The sequence below is a fragment of the Triticum aestivum genome, chromosome 2A (genome assembly GCF_018294505.1).
Source record: "Triticum aestivum cultivar Chinese Spring chromosome 2A, IWGSC CS RefSeq v2.1, whole genome shotgun sequence".
NCBI lineage: Eukaryota > Viridiplantae > Streptophyta > Magnoliopsida > Poales > Poaceae > Triticum > Triticum aestivum.
The window spans coordinates 426625965-426638627 of record NC_057797.1 but is presented as its reverse complement, the minus strand read 5'-3'; positions in this window follow the sequence as shown (position 1 = coordinate 426638627).

The following is a 12663-nucleotide window of genomic DNA, read 5'->3' as shown; positions in this document are numbered from 1 at the left end:
CTCTGTTTTGTTTTAACTCTGTTTTCTATTTTGCAGGTTTGTTTTGAATTTGGCTTTGAAACCAATTCAATCTATTTTGCTTCTGACAATATTTTTAGGAGCTAAAAGAATTAAAACAATGCTCCACAAAAATATTTCAGAATTATTGGACCTATATTTATTTAACAGTAGATATAAGTCCAATTCAAATAGCTATGATTTAAATTCAAAGTCCCAAAAATAAATCCTTAAAAATGTTCAATATTTTTGTTGGGACCAGAACCCTTACCAAAAATTATCAAACATTTAAGAAGAGCCATTTGGAGCAATGAATAAGATTTCTAGGGTTTTTGCCCCTCTTTTATTTAGGGTTTTGAGGCTTCCAATATTCCTCAATTTAAGTTTCAAAAATATAGACATGATGCACACATGAAGCTAGCCTAGAGCATTACCAGAAGCTAGGGATGTGACAACTCACCCCCACTAAACAAGAATCTCGTCTCGAGATTCAAGCGTAGGGTAGGATGAAGGGGAAACGCAAACTAGTACAATCTTCACGATCCAGGTTGCACTTCAAATGAACGTTGAGTTGAACACCATCTTTGTCTTGTCGTCTTGCTCTGAGAAATCCTGCCAACATGACATGGAGGGAAGAAGGAGACTCTAGAAGGGTCGATCTTCTCGAAGATCGAACAACTCACGGAATGAGACATAGGACCATCTCTCGGTTGAGACACGAGATACACATCAAGAGGGGTGGAAAGAAACGGATGACGAAGGTTCACTAGGTAGACAACAATTTCACGCTTAAGAGTGTGGTAATCGATTGTCAACGTAGCGAGGAGTTGAGTTGCCATGAAACCACAACGAGACACCTTCGGAACCGTGACTCGTAGATATCTCCCCTTAAGTGGCAAAAAGAATTACCTTTGATTCAGAGATCATTGAAACTCTTTAAACCAGCCTAAGACAATTCTCGAGCGATCGTTTGGGAGGGGGTCAGTAGAATGGCATACTCAGACTTGGATGATGTGGATTACCTTGTTGAAGACAACGCAATGGATGAATTTACTTATCACCGGAAATGGAAGGGACCCATGGTAGAATGGCACATTGGCGGTGCAAGCTGGGAACAAAATGCAAATGCTGGGAATAATTCTAGTAACTGGGAAAGAAACCAACACTAGAGAGTTAATTCACTGTTTGAATAGGTCATAGCATTGCCGAGGAAACTGAGAGCAAACCCAGCTAGTGCCGATGGTAACACCTAACGCTTGTGCGTGCTCTCAAGAACTTGAGCATTTCCATAATCATCAAGGTTTTACCAATATCCGTGTCAAGGATTCTGGCAACACAACTTACTACCATGATGGCTAAAGATGGATGATGCAGACGCAAAGGAAGATAACACCTTCTCAGACTTCACCCTAGCGAGGCCAAGGAAACAAAATCTGGATGATCGACCGGGAGACATTTAGCACTCCGCTTCTAATGTTCTCCTTGATGTGCTAGTATAACCCATTCATAGATATGGTTTGATATCTAAAACATCAAGTAAAAGGTCGGACTTCGGGATCTCAAAATCCATAGGGACAACTAGGGAGTAAATCCTACGAAATCCCTATGGGGAGGTGGCCAACTTCCTCAAACAAGATATTCCAATAATAGGTCTTCCGGCTGGGTGTTTTGGCCACGACATCCATTTTACCGATTATCGAGGGACCAATATTATAATTCTTGGGAAATGTTCCAACCATCATATCTGCCTGAGACTCAGATCTGGTTGATGTCAGGATATTCCAGACTCATCAAGTCTAGAGAGAAAGATGAAAGTTTGCAGCACAAATCGACGAGATGACGTTGCGAGATTCTCGGGAAATGAACTACGATAGTAAGCTCCAAAACATGAGCTGGTTCTGCTACAAACATGTGAACACGTTGTCCCGGACAAGCATGACCACGTGGTAGTCTTACAATAAAACACTACCGAGTTCTGGTTGGGAACCATCACCGTGGATAACGAAGTCCTTGCATAAGTCATATGATTAGCTCTTATGAAGGAACTTCTTCCCCTTGAACAAATCAATCAGTGGCTTGGTGTGCTCGGGACACATATGGAATGAAGGTTGCAAGTCTCCAGACCACAGAATACTTCGCACGTGTGCATGACTAATTTGGAATGATTCCAGGAAAACAAAACAATCTTCCTCAAATTCATGGCGGCAACTTGCATCATATGCACATGAATTAGGGAAAATCACTACTTTCATTCAAACATATGCTTCATGAACGAAACACGAAGAAATGCTTACACAAGTTTCCAACACTAGGTTGATGTTCAACATGATTCATGGGGGGAGACAAAATGCTACTGATGGGCTCAACAGCAACTCATCGGAATTTCCATATCACTGGACTTCCACCATCATGTGAACACGGTGATAGCATTGGTCAGACCAAAGATGTAATGGTGTATGCTCGAGGGATCAACCACGAGTAGGACAACATTACGAGCATCGTTGGTACTGATTTGATTTGACGATAGCCCACACTCAAATCAAGGGATTGATAAGACAATAGGTCCAGCAACTGATCACAGGGACCAATCGATGAAGATATCATCTTTCTTCAACACACACTACACAAGAATATCCCTTTGGAACGAGCTAAGTCAGACAAGTTTTTATCTTCCAACTCTCCAAGTTGTTGTCCAGCTTAACCAACTAGCTCAGGGATATCTAACACCGATTCTTGGAAAGAAGGTGGTTCATAAGAAACCAACTTGATCACGGGCTCAACATAACGGTCAGGTGACGACCTGGTAGTACTTCCGAGAAGATCTTCAGAAAATCACGAACCACCGATATGTTACTAAGCTCGAGAACAATCTTGCTTTTCAGGGCAAGATGATATGATCAAATGAGCGAGGACTTGACAAATCCTAACTCATCAATCAAAGAGTGCACCAGGAAATAAGGACTAGGTAGCACGATCAATCTTAGAATGGTGATTCAATAACCAACATACTAAGAATAAAATTATTATCCTTTAACTACCAAGCAACGAGGTTGCTAGGAGTATTGATTTCACACATCACAATTCATTTGTCGGTATTCCGGTTGCATCAACACGGAACCGAGGAATGAAAAAGGATGGCGAGAAGTATCACTATGTCAAGAATTCACAAAAGGTGGTGCAATTCTCATGAAATTCCTGTCATAAAGAAGGTAATACTTCAGGGTAGAGCAGACCAGAAGCTGGATTATAACTTGATCTGCGGAACACAACTACTTTGACCCAATCCTAGATATGGATGAGGTACTGGAGTTTGTTTCTCCAAATCATTCAGGACAGAATGGCTTGACGTACCACAAGGGTAATAGGCATCGATAAACGAATGCATGCATACCCTTGGTATCAATTGATAGACGAGGGTCAGAATGCAACTAAAGAGAGCAACTCAAAGGAACATGCGATTTTCTGAGTTGTGGATGCATGGTTTAGCATGTCGAACGAATTCCACATATTTCTTCCGGATAACCCATGCAGAAAGGTAGAACTGGCAGAGTCACAATGTAGAATCGAGAACCCATCGAGAGCACTCTGATTGTGATCTTTCGATCAGCGAGGAACATCTGCCATAAGCGGTTCATAGTATTTGGAAGAAAGGAATACCACGAACATCGAGGACTAATGCAAAGGTTACTAATAACCTAAAGGAACGAGCAAAACTATCAACATGAAGCAAGTAGGGTGAATCTCGGGTTCAAAACCCAGGGATAGAATACCTACTACTAAATGGCATCACGGGATGCTTTCGATAATGACGGCCAGAGTCATCACACTGGAACATAAATCATGGCTAGACTACTAGATGATCCCCTGAGACACCTAGGGTCATAATAGTAACTCCAACATAATGTCAAGGCAATAGAATACCTCAACTCAACAATTAGTGTGATTGAGCTGGCATAAAGGAACATTGAAACCAGAGGAAAAGGATTTTGCAAATTGCTTCAAACTATTTAGAGACCTGCGATGACTCGGACAGCATAACGGCTGTAAATGCTCAGAAAAGATTTGAGACATTCACAAAAATGGTGGCATAACCACTCAGAAGCACAATATTAAGGTTTCGAGATCAACAATTAACATACGGGAGTAGTAGGAACTGAACTGAGACTTAAATCCAACAATCTTATAAGTCCACTGATTAGTAACACGTGATCCTGATAGAAAGAAGAGATAGCCTAGTTCTTAATCCCCGTAGGAAAGATAAGATGACTCAGATCAGAAGGCCATGAGGTATAAGGAGTAAAAGAGCCTTACGTTCCATCCCACAATCAATTCCCTTATATAACTAAAGAATTTCTAGACTCAACTTCGACCAGTTTGGCTTGGTAATCCTACAGGCAGTCAAGCTCTGATACCAACGCTGTCAGGACCCCGACTCAATGCCACATCGATCTAGCATGTAACACCTCATATCACTTTGCGGCCTCACGCACGGTATTCCCACGGGTGTCGCCTTACCTCTGCCCGGGACCGTTTGCGCCTTTTGGCACACGTATATGACAGTGTCGCTAGCATCCATATGATAAGGAGCCCGGGCTGACATGGCTAGTCGTAAACCCAAAGTGGCACAGACTTACAGGGACAGGCATCCATGACCCAGCATCGAACGTGTCGGTCAACAGCGAGTGAATCCAGGCTGTAGCACTGGGCTAGCAGGACTCCGGTGAACCGGGCTGTAGCGGGCTAACAGGACTCCGGTATTCATCGCGTGACATTTCCCCGAAGGGACAGACACAGGAACGAAGAAGGACACATGCCGGCCAGCCTAAGTGTTCCGGAGCAGTAGCAAGCTACCATGGCTCAGTGAAACACTAGGAGACATTTCCCCGTAAGAGAGGCTACTAAAGATAAACAACTAGATGGTCAGATCCCACACATACCAAGCATTTCAATAACATACACACAATATGCTCGATATGTGCAAATACAACATGGCATCACAACATGACTCTACGACTCAAGTAATTTATTCAATAGGCTCCGAGGAGCGAGATATTACAAACATGGGTCTCATGACCCAACATTCAGAGCATACAAATCAAAGCACAAGCGGAAGCTATCATGTCTGGGTACAGACATCTATAAATGAAAAAGGCTGAGAAGCCTGACTATCTATCAGATCCTGCCGAGGGCACAAGATCGTAGCTGAGGTATCAAGCTAAATGTCGAAGTCCACGTGGAACTACTAGTGAGACTGAAGTCTCTCTGCAAAACATAAAATAGGCAAACGTGAGTACAAATGTACCCAGCAAGACTTACATCAGAACTATCTACATATGCATCATTATCAACAAAGGGGATGGTGGGGTTTAACTGCAGCAAGCCAGCTTTGACTCGGTGGCTATCCTGAACTACGACTGCAAGTAACTCTGTTGAGGTGGCGCACACGAGTCCACATATTCACCATATCAATACACCACTATGGATCCGCTCCCGTCTCCCTATGAGAACGCCATCCATAGCACTCACGCTTATCTTGCGTATTTTAGAGTATCCACTTTCACTTTTCTATGAACTGATATAAGCAACCCAGAAGTCCTTTTCCGCGGACACGGCTATTCGAATAGATGATGTTAACCCTGCAGGGGTGTACTTCTTCATACATGTTTCCACCACTTAGCGTCTGCACACGACATGTGCTCGGCAGACTTCAAGCGAAAGCCGACGTGGGTGTAGACCACGACCTACCTAAACACTCAAGTCTCTAGTCCAGGTTTATCGCCTATTCGGGTTCCATCCATGAGGAGATCCGGCCGGAGTTTCGCTCACAGCCCCAAACGATGTGAACAGGTTTCCGTGACACCAAACGGGCGCCCGGTTTACCCGGCCACGTGCCTACCGCATCACAGCCCACCCCTACGGTCAGCGCTGTCCACGGCCTCCAGCATACTACAAACACCAGAAACTACTTGCAACTCCTGGACAGAGGACGAGGGTGAATGAGAAGTCGAGCGGGGTCATATTTCAGGGCCCAATGTATGGTAGTAACTGAATCATGGATCACAAACACAGAACTCAGTTCCTGAGGACGGCTACAATGAGACAACCCACCATGTACTCCTACATGGCCTCTCACCGCTACCTTTACCAAATCGTGTTCACACACTTAGCTCACACACAGTAGGACATGTTCACACGCCTCTGATTCATCCCCGATGAATCAGACCTGACTCAACTCTAAGCAGTAGCAGGCATGACAAACAAGCATGAATGAGTAGGCACAACAGGGCTCAAACAACTCCTACTCATGCTAGTGGGTTTCATCTATTTACTGTGGCAATGACAGGTCATGCAAAGGATAAAGGGGTTCAACTACCGCAGCATGTAACAGTTGAATCGGTGTTGTCCTAATGCAGTAAAAGAGAGCAGGAGCAAGAGGGTAGGATTGTATCGGAATGAACAAGGGGGTTTTGCTTGCCTGGCACTTCTGAAGATAACATTGAGTCTTCATCAGTGTCAACGATCACATCCTCGGTATCACGTCTATCGAGAGGGGACAAATACCGGCAACACAGAAGGAAACACAATCAATGCAATGCACAATATGATGCATGATCATGACATAGCAAAATGAATGTGTTTTGGGCTAATGCATCTAGCAACAAGTTAAATGAAGTTGGTTTGAATACAAGATTCAAATTCAAACTCCATATGTGATTATTTAAATGCCCTTTAATTGATTTGTGCTAAACAGCAGCTATAAGTTGTTCTAACATGCATGAAAATGGTACAGATGGATTCCTTGAATTTTTCTGATAATTTTTCATATATAATTTATTTCATTTGGAGTTACGGTTAATTTTCTATGATTTATTGAAGTTTTAGCTATTTTCTGAAATTTCCTGAATAATATTAAATCCAGAAAATACTTATTGCGTCAGCATGACGTCAGCACGACGTCAGCGGGTCAACGCGGCTGTCCAGGGTCAAACCTGACGTGTGGGATCCACACGTCAGTGGCACAGGGGCTAATCCCGCGTTGACTCGGGCTTTGACCCGCTACGGGGCCCGCTGTCAGTGTCTGTGGGGGTGTTTAGCATGGTCATTAGCGACTAAGTAAGTGCGCCACGTCGGCGTCACCGGAGACCAGCCGGCGGCGACCACAGGACATGGCGGGGCACGCCGGACTTGCGCTAGGGGCATCGGATCGATGCGCCAAGGGCACCAGGAGGTAGCCCGCGCCCGTGCGCATCTAGGGGGACCAACGGAAGGTGCGGGGGTGGCCGGAATCAGCAACGGCGACGAGCGAGGCGGTGGCCGGAGCTCGGGCGAGGTCGTGGTTGGCGTTCGGGGGCACGGGAGGGGAAGCTAGTGGCGGCTACGGGCTCCTGGAGACGTGTTGAGTGCGGTGGTGTGCTCGGCTTCGAGCTGCAACGGCTCCAGCCACGGTGGTGACGAGGCACGGCGGCGGCGAGCTCTCGGGTCCGGCGGAAGCAATGGCTAGAGCGGCCCAACGGCATGGGAAGAAGAGGGGAACGGTTCAGTGGCTCACCGCGAGTCCAACGAGCGCGAGGGCGAGGCCGGGGACGCTCTGTGGCCGGCGAATCAAGCGACGACGGCCGTCGGTGCAGAGGAAGAAGATGGCGTCGGTGACGGCGCTCCAGGGCGTCCGGCGTCTTGTGGCTCTGTGGTAGGGACGGGAACGTCACGGCGGAGCTCGGGGGCGCGTCGGAGAGGCGAGGGAAAGGCGGTGGCCGCGGTGGTTCTCGTCGGCGGCGACGGCTGCGTTCGGGTTCGGGCGAGAGAGAAAGAGCAGAGGAGCGGGGCCTCGAGGAAGAGTGAGAGGGGTCCGAGGGGGTGGCGTGGCGTCTCCGGGCGTCGAGGAGGGAGGCAACCAGGCAGGAGGTGGCCAGGGGGAAGCAGGAGGTGGCCGAGGCCTCTCGGGCGCGCGCCACGCCTCTGTTCGTCCTCCTGGCAAGGAGGAAGAAGACAAGGGGGAGGAGGTGGGCTGGGCCGGCCAGATGGGCTGGCCAGCTGGGCCAGTTCTGGTGGACTGCACGGGTGAGGCCAGGTAAGCTGGGCTTCTCTCTCTCTCTCTCTTTTTTACTGTTTTCTATTTTTGTTCTGTTTTATTTAATTGGCACTGAATTTTAATTCAAACAGAATTTGAAAACAGTGCCTAAACTTCCCTGGATATTTTTTAAGTCACCTAATGGACTTCTCCACACATAATAAAAATATCTCAGGTCATTTGAAAATATATTCATTATATATTATGAATATAACTCCAAATTCAAATAAAATATTGATTTAAAATCAGAGCCCAATAATTCCTTAGAAATGTCCCAAAATTTTGGTTTGATATATAACTCTTGCCAAAATTGTCAGAGCTATTTCTAGGGCATATGATGTTGTTGCTCTGATACCAACGCTGTCAGGACCCCGACTCGATGTCACATCGATCTAGCCGGTAACACATCATATCACTTTGCGGCCTCACGCACGGCATCCCCACGGGTGTCGTCTTACCTTTTCCTGGGACCGTTTGCGCCTTTTGGCTCACGTATATGATAGTGTCGCTAGCATCCATATGAAAAGGAGCCCGGGCTGACATGACTAGTCGTAAACCCAAAGTGGCACAGACTTACAGGGACAGGCATCCATGACCCAGCTTCGAACGTGTCGGTCATCAGCAAGTGGGTCCGGGCTGTAGCACTGGGCTAGCAGGACTCCGGTACTCAAAGCGTGACATTTCCCCGAAGGGACAGACACAGGAACGAAGAAGGACACATGCCGGCCAGCCTAAGTGTTCCAGAGCAGTAGCAAGCTACCATGGCTCAGCGGTAACACTAGGAGACATTTCCCGGTAAGAGAGGCTACTAAAGCTAAACAACTAGATAGTCAGATCCCACACATAGCACTACACATTACACGTACACATAACATGCAAGTATGTGCTGTACAACATGGCATCACAGCATAACTCAACAATTATATAGATAAAGGCTCAGAAGAGCCATCATAGCATTTATTGCAAACAGGGGTCACAAGACCCGTCATACAGAGCATACAAGCAACAAGCGGAAGCATTACATGTCTGGGTACAGACATCTATAAATGAAAAAGGCTGGAAGCCTGACTATCTACAACATCCGATCAAGATCGCAGCTGAGGTACTAGCTACTAGTCGAAGTCCACGAGAACACTAGTAAGACCGAAGTCTCCGCTGCAATAACATAAATAAAGCAACATGAGTACAAAGGTACTCAGCAAGACTTACATCAGATCCTATCATACATGCATTTGTATCAAGAGGTAATGTGGGGTTTAGTTGCAGCAAGCCAGCTTTGACTCTGTGGCTATCCTGTTCTACGACTACCAGAAACTCTGGAGGTGAGGCAACGTACACGAGTCCACTAATCACCACACAATACACCACTATGGATTCATTCCCGTCTCCCTACGAGAAGGCCATCCATAGCACTCACACTTGTCTTGAGCATTTTATAGTATCCACTTCAAGTTGTCTATGTACCATGTAAGCATCCAAGAAGTCCATAACCGCGGACCCGGCTATTCGAATAGATCATGTTAACCCTGCAGGGGTGTACTTCTTCACACACGCTCTCGCCACTTACCGCCATGTACACGTCATGTATCTCGGCAACCTTCAAGCGGAAGCCTGGCGAGGGTGTCGGCCACGACCTGACTAACCACACAAGACTCTAGTCCAGGTTTATCGCCTATTCGGGTTCCATCCGCAAGGAGATCCGGCCGGGGTGTCGCTCACGGCCCCAAACGATGTGAGCAGGGTTCCCGAGCCCACCAACCGGGTGCCACTCGGTACACCGTGCCACGTGTGCCTAGTCTGTCCCAAGCCCACCCTGCCGGGCGCCACTTGGTAGAAAAATAGCACTACCTACAAACACCAGAAACTAGTTGCGACTCCTGGACAGAGATCAAGTTGGTTAATAAGCCGAGAGAGTCAATTAAGGATCCCAATGTGTGGTAGTATCGAGTCATTGGACAACATACATAGAACTCAGTGCTTAAGGACGGTTCCAGCGAGACAACCCACCATGTACTCCTACATGGCCTCTCACCGCTACCTTTACCAAATCGTGTTCACACACTTCACTCTCAGCATCAGAACATATCGTGACACTCCAATTCATTCCCAATGAATCAGACCTGACACAACTCTAAGCAATAGCAGGCATAGCATGGTAGGAACACATCAGTGGCTTCAATCAACTCCTACACATGCTAGTGGGTTTCAACTATTTACTGTGGCAATGACAGGTCATGCAGAGGAATGGGTTCAACTACCGCAGCACAAAGTAGCAGATGAATCGTTGTTGTCCTAATGCAATCACTGAGAGCAGGAGCGAGAGAGTAGGGTTTTATCGAAATGAACAAGGGGGGTTGCTTGCCTGGTAATTCAACAAGGGAGGCACTGCTTCACAGACAGGTACTCTGGAACGTCTCCGGAGCAGGACCTATCGAGAAGGAACGGTGCCGGCAATCAATACACAATCATATGCAACAATATGATGCATGAACATGGCATGTAGATGTGATGCTGTTGAGCTAATGCAACTAGTGTTCAATTGGTTTGAAGTCCATTTGAACCAAAGGTTCAAATGCATTTCTAAATTAGGTCTCTTATATATGCCATAATGTGTTTTCTCATATTCAGCATGTATAGGTTGGTTTGTCATGCATGAAACTAGTACAGATGGAAAGATTGCATTTTTCTGATAATTTTTCATATATAAATTATTTCAATCTGAGCTACGGTTGAATTTCTATGAATTTTTGAAGATTAAATCATTTTCTGGATTTTCTGAATTATTTTAATTCCAGAAAATGTATAATTGCGTCAGCATGACGTCATCATTGCATCAGCGGTCAACGCGGCTGTCCAGGTCAAACCTGACGTGTGGGACCCACACGTCAGTGACACTGGGGTTAACAGGGTTAATTAAAAGGTTAGGGGGGGGGTCGGGCCCACTGGTCAGCGTCAGGGGGGGTTAGTTAACGGTGATTAGCACTAAGCTAATCACCTGACGGGCCGGCCCCACCTGGCAGGGCTCAGGCGACGGGGGCTCGTCGACGGCGACCTCTGGACGCGGCGGAGTCCGCGCCACAGGCCACGGGGACGGCGTCTGAGAGCACCGGGGCGTAGCCCGGGCTCTCGCGCATCTGGTAGGGTAGGTGGAAGCAGCGGGGGAGGCCGGAGCTCGCCGGAGCGAAGCTCGGGGCGGCGGCCGGAGTTCGGGCGCGAGCGGGATCGGGCTGCGGGGCACGGGGAGGCCACCTGAGGGGCTCGGCGGCACCCTCGTGGCACCAGGAGCGCGAAGGGAGGCTTGGTTTGGGCGAAGGCGGGCCGAGACGGCGACGGCGACAAGGACGGCGGCGGGAGGCTTCGGCCGTGGTGGGAAGCGGCGCTACGGCACGGGAACGGGAGGGAGAAGAGAGGGGAACGGTGGAGGAGCTCACCGTGGATCCAGCGAGCGCGAGGACGAGGTCGGGGATACCCGGAAGCTCCCGAATCGACGGCGAGTACCCACGGCGGCCGGAGGTGAGGATGGCGACGGCGATGGCTCCACGGGATGCCCCGTCTTGCTTGGCTCGACGAGGAGGTAGAGGGGGTCGCGGCGGAGCTCGGGGGCTCTACGGAGGGGCGAGGGGACGGCGGGGAGCGCGTCGGTGACGAGCTGCGGCGGCGGCAGTGCTTCGGGTGAGAGGGAGAGAGAGCAGGGGGAGAGGAGGAGGGCGAGGGAGAGTGAGAGCGGTGCGGGGCAGCTGCGTGGCGACGTTCCGGACGTCCAGGCGTCGAGGGGGAGGACAGGCAGGCAGGTGCCGTGGCGGCACGGCGGTGCGCACGCGCCGGCCACACGCCTCTGGCCTCCTGGCGGGAGGTGGAGGACGACTGGCGCAAACGCTGTCAGGACCCCGACTCGATGTCACATCGATCTAGCCGGTAACACTTCATATCACTTTGCGGCCTCACGCACGGTGTTCCCACGGGTGTCGCCTTACCTTTGCCCGGGACCGTTTGCGCCTTTTGGCTCACGTATATGATAGTGTCGCTAGCATCCATATGATAAAGAGCCCGGGCTGACATGACTAGTCGTAAACCCAAAGTGGCACAGACTTACAGGGACAGGCATCCATGACCCAGCTTCGAACGTGTCGGTCATCAGCAAGTGGGTCCGGGCTGTAGCACTGGGCTAGCAGGACTCCGGTAAACCGGGCTGTAGCGGGCTAACAGGACTCCGGTACTCAAAGCGTGACATTTCCCCGAAGGGACAGACACAGGAACGAAGAAGGACACATGCCGGCCAGCCTAAGTGTTCCGGAGCAGTAGCAAGCTACCATGGCTCGGTGGAAACACTAGGAGACATTTCTCCGTAAGAGAGGCTACTAAAGATAAACAACTAGATGGTCAGATCCCACACATACCAAGCATTTCAATAACATACACACAATATGCTCGATATGTGCAAATACAACATGGCATCACAACATGACTCTATGACTCAAGTAATCTATTCAATAGGCTCCGAGGAGCGAGATATTACAAACATGGGTCTCATGACCCAACATTCAGAGCATACAAATCAAGCACAAGCGGAAGCTATCATGTCTGAGTACAGACATCTA